Source organism: Schistocerca piceifrons, chromosome 8 (assembly GCF_021461385.2).
Source record: "Schistocerca piceifrons isolate TAMUIC-IGC-003096 chromosome 8, iqSchPice1.1, whole genome shotgun sequence".
NCBI classification, from domain to species: Eukaryota; Metazoa; Arthropoda; class Insecta; order Orthoptera; family Acrididae; genus Schistocerca; species Schistocerca piceifrons.
The window spans coordinates 254,482,921-254,497,820 of record NC_060145.1 but is presented as its reverse complement, the minus strand read 5'-3'; the positions used below and the strand labels follow the sequence as shown (position 1 = coordinate 254,497,820).

Genomic DNA, 14,900 nt, shown 5'->3' with positions numbered 1-14,900 from the left:
GCACGACTATTAGCACCCAAGTTCCTAGAGGAGAGCACCTTGTTTGATGATGTGGGAGGAGCCAGAACAGGTTCGTCGTTGAGTACACCATCGCAGGCGCTCCTGTCTGCGATGCAGCGTCAAGGGTAACAGCAGCCATGGTCTCCGAGCTCTGTTGACTCAGGGATCGAGACGTGGCTGCACGATCCGTTACAGCCATGCGGATAAGATGCCTGTCGTCTCGACTGCTAGTGATACGAGGCCGTTGGGATCCGGCACGGCGTTCCGTGTTACCCTCCTGAACCCACCGATTCCATATTCTGCTAACAGTCATTGGATCTCGACCAACGCGAGCAGCAATGTCGCGATACGATAAACCGCAATCGCGATAGGCTACAATCCGACCTTTATCAAACTCGGAAACGTGATGGTACGCATTTCTCCTCCTTACACGAGGCATCACAACAACATTTCACCAGGCAACGCCGGTCAACTGCGCCGGCCGGTGTGGCCGTGCGGTTCTAGGCGCTTTAGTCTGGAACCGCGTGGCCGCTACAGTCGCAGGTTCGAATCCTGCCTCGGGCATGGATGTGTGTGATGTCCTTAGGTTAGTTATGTTTGAGTAGTTCTAAGTTCTAGGGGACTGATGACCATAGATGTTAAGTCCCATAGTGCTCAGAGCCATTTGACCCAACCGGTCAACTGCTGTTTGTGTATGAGAAATCGGTTGGAAACTTTCCTCATGTCAGCACGTTGTAGGTGTCACCACCGGCGCCAACCTTGTGTGAATGCTCTGAAAAGCTAATCATTTGCATATCAGAGCATCTTCTTCCTGTCGGTTGAATTTCGCGTCTATATCACTTCATCTTCGTGGTGTAGAAATTTTAATGGCCAGTTGTGTATTACTTTGTCGCACTCCTCTTTGTCTGCGTGTCACGACGACACACTCTTCGTTGTCAACTCTGTGACACCAAACGACCACTTCTCTTCTAATGGAGTATTAGGAGTGGCTACGCTTCGTGAAAGACGCGTCTGTTTGCCTACGTTCGTGCCGCGTTGCTTGACGGTTCGCGCCATTTAGCAGAGTGAGCGCGGCGAATCTTCAGAGTGCACCGCAATGAACCTGTCGTCCCTCTGGCATGAGAGACGAGTGCGTCGACAGGATGGCAAGCGGCCGGGAAGCGAAGCGCCCTGGCGAGGTCTGTCGGCTCCACTCGGGAAGCCGGCGAGATACCACTCAGCGTCAAGTGGCGACGAGCCGCCCAACGTATACATCACAGAGTGCTCTTCGCGTGCGTACTGCTGCCACGGTTAGTTGCGTCCTCGGAGGACGAGCCTAGCTGCTCATTATAACGAGTCATAAACCCGTATGTTTTGAACGGAACGTGATTGCTGGTGTTAGAGGTGTCAGACACACAGCATTCCCAAAATTGTGCGGGCGTTTGAAAAGCTCAAGGGAAAAGTTATTAATCGCTTTCTTATATGAGTTCCATGAATAGTGTAGAACTGGTACCAGGCGATAATGGAACTGTCGACCATAGACGTAATTCAAGGTAGCTGAGCCGTGGTCGGCTCGCGTTAATACCGTTTTTCCTTTTGGACATTTTGTCACCATCGCGTGGCGTCTTATTCCTCTATCGGGTACTATCTGAACGAGTTGCTCTCTTGCCTCCGTCAGTGGCAGCAGCAGCGTTTATCGATACTAGTACTGTAGGAAGTTCAAATGGTTCACATGGCTCCGAGCACTATGGGACTTAACACCTGAGGTCGTCAGTCCCCCAGAACTTAGAACTACTTAAACCTAACTAACGTAAGGACATCACACACATCCATGCCCGAGGCAGGATTCGAACCTGCGACCGTAGCGGTCAGTGAAGAAGTTCGTGTTACCGCCATAGGGCCGCCAACGCTGCCCGCGTGGTTGGCAGGCCTGGAGGCCAGCGGGCGGCGCGCTGCGCGCCCTCTCGCCGGGTCCAGCCGGGCCTGCGCCCGCGCCCGGTAGCGGTAAATTTAGCTGAGGGCTCGAAATAAAGCAAAGTGCGAAGCGCGGGGCGGCGCGGCGCCGGCGGCCGCTAGTGGCATGGGCGACTTCTGACCGTGTGTCCGGGACCAGCCACAGCGACCGCCGACCACCGACCGCACACCGCACACCGCTCTACGCAGCCCGCAACACCCAGTAAGCCCCTGTGCGTGTGTCTGCCTGCGTGCGTGCGAGCGAGCGTGTGCACTCCGGGCCGGGAGAACTTCGGCACCGCAAAGGTGGCAGCGCCGGATCCTCTGGAAAGCCCGGGGCACTCGAAAGCCGCGCGACGCCGCGGCAACCTGCGGCCGCTCCGCAGACGCTCTCGTTGTTTCCAGTGCACCTGTCCCGCAACAAACGCGATATAGTTGCAGTGCCTACGTGGAAATGCGAGCAACACTTTTCCGTAATCGTGTATAACATTAGGTTTAATATGTAAACAGTTTACTAACAGACGAACAACCAAAACATAACAACCACTATGGTCGTTTCTCCAGAAAATTTCACTGCAGCGTGTGATTAGCATCATGAAGTTGGTGGTGTGGAAGAAATATTACGAAATTGGGACAGTGAGGGTAGTACTGTAGTACATTAATGTACGTGTTTAAAGTCTTTAGTAAATTCAGATCGCCCCTAAGGAATATAAAGACTGACGTAATGCTCTGAACGCTTCATGAACAGAACTTTATTAAAACTTATGAGATACCTAATATTGCACAATTTATTTCAAGGAGTCTGAAACAGGTTTTTGGCAAATGATAGTATAGGAGGAGGCAAGTATTTTATTAGCACTCCTAACTTTTTTGAGACTTTTAGACCTAAAAAGGTTTTTGCGACCATGAAGGACGCAGTGCTCTACTTAACACCGTTAGATAGCACATGTAAACAATAGAGTCGTACAGAAGTCCAAGCCATCACAACCTCGCTATTAGACGATGTAAACAAGGAAACTGAACAGCAATGGCATTGTGCTAGCAAACAATATATTTTGCCCAGTTCCAGAATTTTCTTGCGTAAAATTTCTCTGTGAACAATGACATGTCGTCCACATCACTGCACTTGTGTTTTACCGAACACTGAACGACGTAAAATAAAAAGCGTTGCTCCAGCAAAAAGGACTGCAATAGCTTCCTCTGTCTCATTGAATGAAAGTTAACTTTTGCTGTTATCTATCAAAAATTTCGTTTCGCTATCTTGAACTGATTACGCATGTTATGTTTTACGTGATTTGCTTTATATGTGACCACGACTGACGTCATAAATTTTTTTTTGCCACGAACAATGTACTTAATTCAGTCTAAACTACGCTATGCAGGCTTACGCAAACCGTCCGGTGCGTTTCCGCGTCTCTGCTCGCAGTTCAATAGATTATTATTTATACTTGAAGCCAATCAAGGCGTCTAATGACCTTGTCGTCAACGGGAGGTTAAACCCAGATTTGCATATTTTTTAAAATGAACCCCAACTTATTTTACACTGTTTTCTGTACTGAGGTGTTGTTGTCTGCCCGGTTATTATAGACACCTGAATTTGATAGTGAAGTTAACTAGGATTAGTTTTCAGTCTACAGTCGCGAATATTTGTGTTGTAAAGCTCTAGACGATGCGTCAATACCAAAACGTGGAATGCAGAATAAATTTGATAAATAAAAACATATAAAGTAATTATTTACGAGACCGATTACGGAAATACGTCTATAGCAACACTTTCGTGGTCGTCACATTCAGGTTCCAATGTTTAAAGGTAAATTTCTGTAGCTAGTCGCCGTATATCGTGAGTATTTCGCTTGGTTTATATCCTTGAGAAGTCAAAAGAAAGAAACATGCAAACATATCAGTAAGAGCATTATGATGGGCTTTAACAATATAAGTAGTTGATAAACATGACCGGAGAAGCATCTGACAACCTTCAGCTTAGTAAGCACAGCAAATTAAATATTTAGCCATGTTTGTCATCGTCGCGAGATATAAAGACACGAATCGTTTAAGGGGTCGGATAATTATATTTGTTCTACGCATTGTTATGGAAGTGCAGTTAGGTTCAAATTGTAGAGACAAACTATAACCTGCTTCACTAATGGTGCTTGAAGATTTTTTAAGGAAAGAAACGTAATTTCCGCAGTTATATTCCGCTGTAACCTAGTAAAGAAAACCTTTCGCAGCTGCTTAAGCCACTGATTCATATGCTGGTTTATCTACTAGAAAAAATTACATCGATGTTAAAGAAACAAAGAAAACTTATGAGTTACTTTTGTAAGTTCAACCAGTTTTTATATCAGAATTCTTGATATCAGCTTGGTTGTCCTCAGACCGGGATATTCTGCTTATAGCCGTTTACAAAGACGTTAACATTCTTTGTAGTTCTGCATTGTTCATAGTGTGTTTCAAGTACATGTACATATATCATTCATTAGCGGACCTGAGAGCCGTCAGCTAAAGAAAACTAGTGTTTTTTGGTGTTAGTTCGTAGGCCGTGACAGAGTGCCAAACGCCCATGCAGCGATAACCTTGTAGTACTGTGTGAAGATCTGGCAGGCATCAGAGGTCTGAAGGTGAAACTTCCTTGCATAGTTCTCTCTTTCCGACTTTTAACAACAGCTGATCGTTTGGCAGTGCACTGATGGAAATCAAAAAAATTCTGAATGTAGTTCTAAATGCTTGGATAGTTGATCAGCGTCTTTAAAGACTTACGGATGGTCAATCAGCATTTACTGACGATCATCCAGATGATTCGTAAACCGACATAGTTTGTCAGCTAAAAGAATATCGAGAGTGAAATTTACTTACGGATTTACATAGCGGCATGGTACAGCGATAAAAATATGGAATCGCACTAGTGAGAACGTCGGTTCAAATCCCCGTGCGGACATCCACTTTTAGGTTGTACATGGCGGAAACACGTAAGGAGAAACTGAATGCCCTATGCTGCCAATGTTAAATTTTTGTGACTCATTATCTTGGCAAGTTTTCAAGAGACCAACTGCCAATTTTTCCTAATTAATGAATGTGCTTTTGTAGATATACTGAATTATAATTATTGTAAAAATTTTATCATGAGGCGTGTTACGATATTTTTCGCAAACTCTAAATATTTCTGGCAAAATTTGGTAACTAAATTAACAGAAAACTGAAGAACATAGGCTCCTTTTATTTTTCTAGTTCCATGTCTGTTGAATCGTATTCTAGCCATTTCATGAATCAGTATTAAGTAGTTTCTTGAGATAACTGGTCATTTATAGCAAAAAATGTCGTCCCGAGATACTGAGCTTAGGATTTTTTCAATTACGAACGTTTATACAGACTTGTAGTTCTGACTCTTTCATGCACTACACTTACCATGGCCCATTATCAGTGTCACAATGGATCAGTTACTGCTTTCTTCTTTCTTGCTTGTTTTGTTATTTACTGAGCAGCAGTCTCCGCTTGGTTTACAGAAAGCATGTCCAGTTCTCAATGACCTCTTGCTGTGGTCTCCCGTAATCTCTCTCCTACCTTCTCCAGAACCGTCTTTCATATTTCCTACTATCAAAAGTTATTACAGCATCAGACACCGCTAATTTTTTAGTCATGAGGCCAGCAAAAACAGTTTTTGGCCCACGGCGCCACACAACATTATTGAAGGATTCATTCACGTTCTGGATCTTCCCGTACAAACATTTCTTTAGTAACTCTGGATTTACCATATCGTTGAACACAGGTTTGATTGCCACCATTACTGCCAAAAGTTACCAGAAAATTCAGTTCCCCTTTACTTTCACCAAGCACTATTACTCTGCTTATTTCCATTTCCGTCACTGAATGCACATATGTTTTCTACAAATTTAGACGCAAATTCTTATTTAACGTATCTGTTACCGACAGATTTCCGTTTCTTAAACACACTTTTACGCTTAGCCGTTTTATATACGCATAAGAGATCAAGAAATTCAAATACATGACAGAGGTCTCTGGCTAGCACACTATTTTCATGCAAACTAGTGCCAGAAACAAAGAATGATTTGTTTATTTGTAATGCCTACTTCTGAGGTGTGGCGGTGTCATGCAAACAAGACAGTTCACAGCCTTGTAGATGGTTCCGAAGATATGACTGTTCAAATCTGGCAGTATATACAAGGTGCCGAAAATTATCTGTCGCATGTCAAATTTAAAAATACTATTCGAAGGTCTTAAGTTAGTCTGTTTTTAATGTATGATACACCAAAATGTTCAACAGAGTCTAAGTACATTAAGGAATAGGAAACAGAAAAAGTAAAATATCTTCTAATTCCACATACAATATCCCCTTAAGGGAAACGCTGGGATGGTTCCCATGAAAGCCACGGCCGATTTCCTTCCCCATCCTACCCCTATTCGACCTTGTTCTCTGTCCGTAATGACCTTGTCGTCCGCAGGACGTTAAACCATAATGTTTCTTTCTCTCATTTATTGCTTAAGGATTTCTTTTCCATAACTGGTGGGAAAGGCAGTGTAAAACGCATATTTACGTAAAAGATGATAACTTAATATACATCCGTTAATTATTTGCCCATTAAAATTCTGCGATGTTGCCATACTGCTCTGTTGTTCGTGAAGCTGCCATTTACCCTGTCACTTTGACAATTTATTACCGTAACGACAGTTTATGCTTCAAACTTATGAGTAACAGGTTACAAAGCCGTGAGAAACCACCATTGGTCATAGAAAAACTCTGTCTGCCACAAAATACAGAGAAATATGAAGAAGTTGCAGTTCACTAAAATACTAACCTATTAAATAAAGACTTAAGTGTGGCGTGTAATGGTTGTATACGCTCAGATGTTGGAAACAGTATTCAACATTCTTCGGTCCAATGATAAAGTACGCAGAAAGGACGTTAGTTTCAGAAGGTTTGCGCAATTTATCATAGAAGATTATTTGTTGCGTCGGTCCATTGCAAAGATGAATGGCTAACCGAAACTGCCCTACGTGCTCGAAGAACGACCATCTTTACGCAACTTACGAGATAATGATAGAAAGCTCGCGAACAATTCAAAATTCAAAATAGAGGAAGCTGTTGCCTTAAAAAAATGTACTTACTAAATTTCAGGTTTAGATTACCTAATGTGCATGGAGAGGTATACAGGTCCTTTTCTTCTTGATGCAAACATAGATCAGACGAGAAAGAATAAACTTCACTCATAATAGACGGTTAAATATTTTGTTCCATACACCATGCATTGACTTTCGGTCCGTCGATCAAAATGATTCTTGCATCTGGGACAGAGATCTGTTAGAAATCGTAACTGAGTTGTCAGCCTTTATTAAACACGGGCTAAGTTCAAGCGCTGTGAAACTGCTTTGGGTCGGGTAGATATGTCTACATTTATTTATTTCACTGTCTACTGAAGAAAAACAGTCTTCTCGGCAAAGTTCTCTAACATATAGAACGGAGTGCTATGCTTACATTGGCTGACATATGAGAAAGTGATTTACGAAGGAAGCCATGTGACCAAAATGCGCTCTTCAATAATACTGTGACCAGTAGCATGCAGCAGTCCCGTGTAATGTCCTTACCGTTACTTTTCTCTGAGAAATACATGTACCCACTACATGTTTATTGTTTCATAATCTTATATTTCCTGTTAGACGCAAACCACTAAGAGAAAAGATTGCCATGTCACAATTCGCAAATAAAACAAGGGCCACTCAAAGAAAAACAATGGTTCGTATATCACTTACGCCACTTACTAGCAAGGAAGTTTCGCTGTGTGGTAATTCCATCAGTCATGTAGCGAATTTTCTAAGGAAAAATGCAGCTGCACTTGTTTAGTTCTGGTCTAAGGTAGAGCTTTGATGCCACTAGTAACCTAACAGAATTACCAGGAAAGGCAATGGATGCTGGTTTTTTTCCGTATTAGGGGATATCGTTAGCATCTGTGACGGAAAATTTCTTTTTGATTGATTAGCCATTCAGTTTCAAAGAAACGATAGCTGCTGAAAGCGTCTAGACATAATATACTAACGGAAAAAGATCGCAACACCAAGAAGGAGTTGAGCAATATAAAAGAAAGTTGGTAGACGTGTTTCTACATCTAACAGACGATGTCTATTCAAATTTACCCCCAATCGTATACAAATGGACCTAGTAGCACCACTATGAGGATACAAATCAGTTTTGCTTTAAATACAACCTGTTATCGTCGTGAGCGTTAGTTTAAGGTTGAACGTGGTGAGCTGATGTTAGTCAAGAAGGCCTTTAAGGCGACAAAGACGCCATTACCATCTCCTCACTGAATTTGAACGAGGTCTCGTAACAGGGCTACGAGAGGCTGGATGTTCCTTCTGCGATATTGCAGAAAGACTTGGCAGGAATGTAGGCAATGTACGGGACTGCTGGCAGCGGTGGTCACGAGATTGTAATGTCGCAAAAAGACCGGTCTCCGGACGGCCACGTGGCACTACCGAGAGAGAAGACCAAAGACCACCGTGTTCAGATTGTAACTCTGTTGCATCGTATTGCGTCTGCAGCAGCAGTCTGAGCAGCAGTTGTTACCACAGTGACACAGAGAACGGTTAGAAATCGGTTACTTCAACGATAGTTCCAAGACAGACACCCTGTAGCGTGCATTCCATTGACCCCAAACCATCACCATTTGCGACTTCACTCGTATCAAGCGAGAGCTCAATGTTCTGTTTTCTGATGAAAGCTAGTTCTGGCTCGGTGCCAGTGATGGCCGTGTGTTGGTTAAAAGGTGGGGGGACAGTTTTGGGCTGTCTGCTAGACACTGTGGACCCATACCTGGAGTTATGGTCTGGTGTGAGACTTCTATCACAGCAGGAGCACTCTCACGGTTATCCACGCACCCTGACTGCAAAACTGTACGTCAGTCTGGTGATTCGACCTGCTGTGCTGCCATTTATGAATAGCATTTCGCGGGGTATTTTCCAACAGGATAATACTCGCCCACACACCGCTGTTGTAACCCAATCTGCTCTACAGAGTGTCGACATGTTGCCTTGGCCTGCTCGATCGTCAGATCTTTCTCTAGTCGCGCACATAAGGGACATCGACAGACGACAATTCCAGCGTGATCGATAAACAGCGTTGACCGACCAAGTACAACAGGTACGGAACTCCAAACCACAAACTGACATCCGGCACCTGTACAACACAATGATCCACGTTTGCTTGCTTGCATTCAACATTCTGGTTGTTAAAGTACCAGCATTTCACGCTTGCAATGACTGATCTCGCGATTACATTAACCTGTGATCTTGCAATGTTAATCAGTCAAATTATGTTATCTAGACGACTGTATTCCCGAAGTTTCATTTCTCTTCGTTAAATATTTTTTGGTGTAGCGATTCTTTTCATCAGTGTATTTGTACACACGTTGACATCTGTGATATCTTACTGAGTCCTGGAACAGTGGTGTATTTACAGGAAGTACATATACATTATTACAGTTTTGCTCCGTCCAATTTTCGACGATGTAACCTGTTGTCGGCGTCTCACATGCCGTAAAATTACGTTGTCGCTGACGGAAATTATGTGAAAGACTCGTAGCGCAAGAATGGAGCCAGTATGCTACCGTAAATAAGGCCACTGCCGATCTTTTCTTGGCCTTGTGAGTCGTCTCTTAATGAAATCAACGTCGACCGGTCCTTAAGCTCTAGCTGTTGCGTGCTACAACACTAGTAACAGAGAAATATTTAAGGTCTAACGTTCCTTTCCATGAGAAAACCAAAGATCAATGTACCGTCGAACGTACCAAGTCTGCCAAATACACTTTCGTATTTACATTGGCCCTGGCGCAGGTGGTCTCGGGTGCCAACTCTAGATGGAAAGGGTTCGTCAGTATAGGCCCTGGAGTACCTCTTGGCATCACACTGCTTTTTAATGCGTCAATTGCAATTTTAACTACAGTTAAAAAGGAGCTGAAGGTGAATGTTGTCTCCCAGAGTGCTCTGCCTGGCTTCAAACGTGTGTGATGGTCCAAGACTCCAATAAATATCGTGGATGATGACAGCTTGTCGAATCCCTCGACGTGTACAGTGAGCGATACGTAATCTAAGTGGATCCTTTACTTTAACACAGCAACACAGCTATAGATTTCTACCCCAGGAAGATAATATTCGTCTCATATTGCAGAAAAGTCCAGATTTTTATTGCAAGACAAATACCAGTTCCCTACATATCGGCCACTGACGATATAGCAAGTTTCGTCATAAGCCACTCAACAGTAATACTGATTCAGTAGGAGCCCAGAGGTGACACTGAGACTGATACAGAAGTTATCTAAAATGTCATCGCTGCCAAACACTTTCAAAATTTATTTGATTCAGTGCTGTGAATATAGAATAACTTATCGCAAATTATCGTAATATGTCGTAGTATTTGGTGACTTCTTGAAATATTGATGATGTAACATTGCTACTCTGGTTGACATGGGACTGATTTTCATTAAGTTCTGATATCTTCTTTTTTTATTTTAAAAAATTGACACACCGTAAGACGATAATGAAGTTGCCTGGCAAATGCGTCGTAACCATGCGAACAAGGAATAATCATTGCTTTAATATTTCGTTTAACTAAAGGCACTTAAGTCTAACAATCGGGATGCTTCCTGTTGTGACATGAATTTGATGACACGTAACCAAGCTAGTATAAGAAATTAAATTATTTATTTTCACTCGGGCTAACGAAAATAAGTCTATGTTAAAAATATGAACTTATCATACTTCCAAATTCACAACAATGACACAAATCTCCAGCACTGTTTTGAGGAGTACTCTCTGATTTGCCTTTTGTTTGCAGTATAGCATACGAATGTGCAGGTCTGCGATCTAAGTCTCTGCTTCTGAGCCGCTCCCAGATCTAAGGAAACGCAACAAGATGAACGCCTGAGTTCCTTCTCCGTATCTAATGAACTCAACGCAGACATAATGCAATAGCTAATTAGGCTTATTTCTGGTAAGGTACTGACTCATGCCTGCTAAGAAACTGGCGCCTGTGGGCGCTCCTGTAGGCGCTTCATCTTGGGGAGAAAAAAACCGCCTAGAATTTCCCACAAATCTTTTACACAGTTCATACTGGACGACCATTATTTGAAATTTCTCTAGATTTGTAGTAAAAACAAAATTACATATTACTCACTCAGAGGCGTTGCTATTGTTTTGCTGAAATATAGAGCGATCGTGAATGTACGTTAAATGTACAGTTTCTAATCACACAGCGGCTCGGCTGTGAAGTAAGGTCAACTGATTGTCTACGCCTCGAGGCAATATCCAACAGGGTGTGAAACCGCCTTGAACAGGAACGGTCCCTAGTAGAGAACCACAGGTAAAGGGATAAGGTACTATTTTCTGTACTCGATTCTGACGACCGACCGACGCAGTCTAGGCATTGGACTCGCGATAGGTGTGGTCAACGTTCAAATCCATGTCCAAGCATCCAGCTATGTATTTTCTGCGGTTTCCCCACATCGCTTAAAGTCGATTCCGGAATGGTTACTCTGCAGAAGACACAACCATTTACGTTCCCCATGTTTGTCCAACACCGATAAGTGTTCCATCCAAGGGTCGTTAAACCCTAATCACATTTATCTTCAAATTCGATAACGAACTTCACTGATTCAATGCCCTTTATAACTTTATGGTTTACCTCAGACTTTCTTCTGTGCTAGGCATTAATAGAAGCGGTGTTCTGGATCTCGCTAGAGTACATAATTACAGCGGAAAGTAACATTAACTTCATAGTCTTTTCGGGCATGTCTAGTTCATCCTGAATTAAATCATATCGGCACATTAGTCAAAGAAAAATTTGGAGTGGCAATTAAAATCCATGGAGAAGAAATAAAAACTTTGAGGTTTGCCGATGACATTGTAATTCCGTCAGAGACAGCAAAGGACCTGGAACAGCAGCTGAACGGAATGGACAGTGTTTTGAAAGAAGGATATAAGATGAACACCAGCAAAAGCAAAACGAGGATAATGGAATGTAGCCGAATTAAATCAGGTGATGCTGAGAGATTAGGATGGTTCAAATGGCTCTGAGCACTATGGGACATAACATCTCAAGTCATCAGTCCCCTAGAACTTAGAACTACTTGAACGTAACTAACCTAAGGACATCACACGCATCCATGCCCGAGACAGGATTCGAACCTGCGACCATAGCGGTCGCGCGGTTCCAGACTGAAGCGCCTAGAACCGCTCGGTCACACCGGCCGGCCTTAGATTAGGAAATGAGACAGTTAAAGTAGTTGGCGAATTTTGCTGTTTGGGGAGCAAGATAACTGATGATGGTAGAAGTAGAGAGGATATAAAATGTAGACTGGCAATGGCAAGGAAAGCGTTTCTGAAGAACAGAAATTTTTTCACATCAAGTATAGATTTAAGTGTCAGGAAGTATTTTCTGAAAGTACAGGGCTATTACAAATGATTGAAGCGATTTCATAAATTCACTGTAGCTCCATTCATTGACATATGGTCACTACACACTACAGATACGTAGAAAAACTCATAAAGTTTTGTTTGGCTGAAGCCGCACTTCAGGTTTCTGCCGCCAGAGCGCTCGAGAGCGCAGTGAGACAAAATGGCGACAAGAGCCGAGAAAGCGTATGTCGTGCTTGAAATGCACTCACATCAGTCAATCATAACAGTGCAACGACACTTCAGGACGAAGTTCAACAAAGATCCACCAACTGCTAACTCCATTCGGCGATGGTATGCGCAGTTTAAAGCTTCTGGATGCCTCTGTAAGGGGAAATCAACGGGTCGGCCTGCAGTGAGCGAAGAAACGGTTGAACGCGTGCGGGCAAATTTCACGCGTAGCCCGCGGAAGTCGACGAATAAAGCAAGCAGAGAGCTAAACGTACCACAGGATGGTGCTTCACCGCACTTCCATCATGATGTTCGGCATTTCTTAAACAGGAGATTGGAAAACCGATGGATCGGTCGTGGTGGAGATCATGATCAGCAATTCATGTCATGGCCTCCACGCTCTCCCGACTTAACCCCATGCGATTTCTTTCTGTGGGGTTATGTGAAAGATTCAGCGTTTAACCTCCTCTACCAAGAAACGGGCCAGAACTGCGAGCTCGCATCAACGATGCTTTCGAACTCATTGATGGGGACATGCTGCGCCGAGTGTGGGAGGAACTTGATTATCGGCTTGATGTCTGCCGAATCACTAATGGGGCACATATCGAACATTTGTGAACGCCTAAAAAAACTTTTTGAGTTTCTGTATGTGTGTGCGAAGCATTGTGAAAATATCTCAAATAATAAAGTTGTTGTAGAGCTGTAAATCGCTTCAATCATTTGTAATAACCCTGTCTATGTGTGGAATGTAACCATGTATGGAAGTGAAACATGGACGATAAATAGTTTAGACAAGAAGAGAATGGAAGCTTTCGAAATGTGGTGCTACAGAAGAATGCTGAACATTAGATGGGTAGATCGCGTAACTAATGAGGAGGTAACGTACAAAACTGGGGAGAAGAGCTAAGCAGATGCAGAAGGATGTAGGTGCCGTAGTTACTCGAAGATGAAGGGGCCTGCACAGGATAGGGTGGCACGGAGAGCTGCATCAAACCAATCTCTTGACTGAAGACCACAACAAGAACACAGTCAGTTGTAGATTATAGATTAATTCTTATTGATTTGATCACTAGCAGTAAGTAGTGTGGCCGATAATTTTCTTTCGAAGCTTTATTATAGTAAGTGCTACCAAGAACGGGAAACTACGGAAGGTCCACATAGTATTGGTGGTTGACTGTTTTATTCGTTTGGTAGCTTCTAACTGGACTTTTTGAAATGTGTGTGCGAGTCTCTCTCTCTCTCTCTCTCTCTCTCTCTCTCTGTGTGTGTGTGTGTGTGTGTGTGTGTGTGTGTGTGTGTGTGTGTGAATTAGAGGATGATTGATCGCAAAAATGTACACATACGCACAAATGGTGTCTGATAGCCACGTTCGCAACCTCAAGTCATAACGCACACCCAGGAACAAGACCTATGTTATCCGCCGCTTGAGGGGGCCCTTTATTTTGGAGTTGGCACGGTGCAGCTACGGGGAAACAGGTCGGCTTAATCGAAGTGCCCGTGATTCATCCACGTGGGAGGAGAAAGGCATGCCAGAGCGGCCAAAGAAAGGGAACCCTCGCCCCAGAAAAAGGATAACAGCGCGGTTTTTATGCCAACACTCAGCGTGAACCCGCTAACAGCAGCTTTCAGCAGCTGTCATTTACGGGGAAAGGCGCACGCTGCAGAATATCAGACTGATTCCACCACCTGTTGCAAACATACGGCTTTGAGGCAGCTATGGTGGCGATGCAAATAATTGAATTCTGAGAGATCTCTAAATGTTTGAGTCAGATCCCAAGAACAAAAACTCCAAGATTTTTTAATGGTACAAGGAATGACAGCACCGAGAACAGAATTATAAAGAGATGCATGCCTTGTTGTAATATACTTTGTTGTTAAAGATTTTCCACCGTTGTTGCTTCTATCTCTTTGGTTTTCTCTTTGTCAAATAGTCAGAGATTGGGAATGACAGAACAGAAGCAAATATAAAAGGATCAGTTGTATGATAACATGACTTTGATCCTTATTTTTTCTTGTTTCTTACGAATTTAATCTTGACCAGAAAGTTGCTGAGGCAGTCATGCATAACAAGAGATCGTTTGATCGAGTCATGGAAAATGAACGACGTTTCACACCACTCGCGTTGTCTTATGAAGTTTATGAATTGCTCGTACACTAGCAAGAATTTTTTTTAAACAGTCCCTGATGGTTCTCTGTAAACTGAAAATGGTGTTGTCACTTGCTGATTTTCAGTCACGCGAACAAGTGTGGAGAACTGGAGGAACTTCCGTGACGAAAGTGCATCCTTGAGGTGGACGTTCGGTGCCGTCTACCACATATTCATAATATCAACCATGATC

General features: G+C 43.2%; 1 protein-coding gene across 6 annotated transcripts in view; it reads left to right on the top strand.

Moving 5' to 3' along the window:
• Window positions 1-2,025: 2,025 nt before the first annotated feature.
• Window positions 2,026-14,900, top strand: part of LOC124711303 (nascent polypeptide-associated complex subunit alpha, muscle-specific form) — a 421,389-nt gene continuing 408,514 nt past the window's right edge. For all 6 annotated transcript variants that reach the window (XM_047241316.1, XM_047241315.1, XM_047241314.1 and 3 more), the window contains exon 1: window positions 2,026-2,155. The gene's annotated coding sequence lies outside the window, so the exon portion shown is untranslated. The remainder of the gene's footprint in view (window positions 2,156-14,900) is intronic.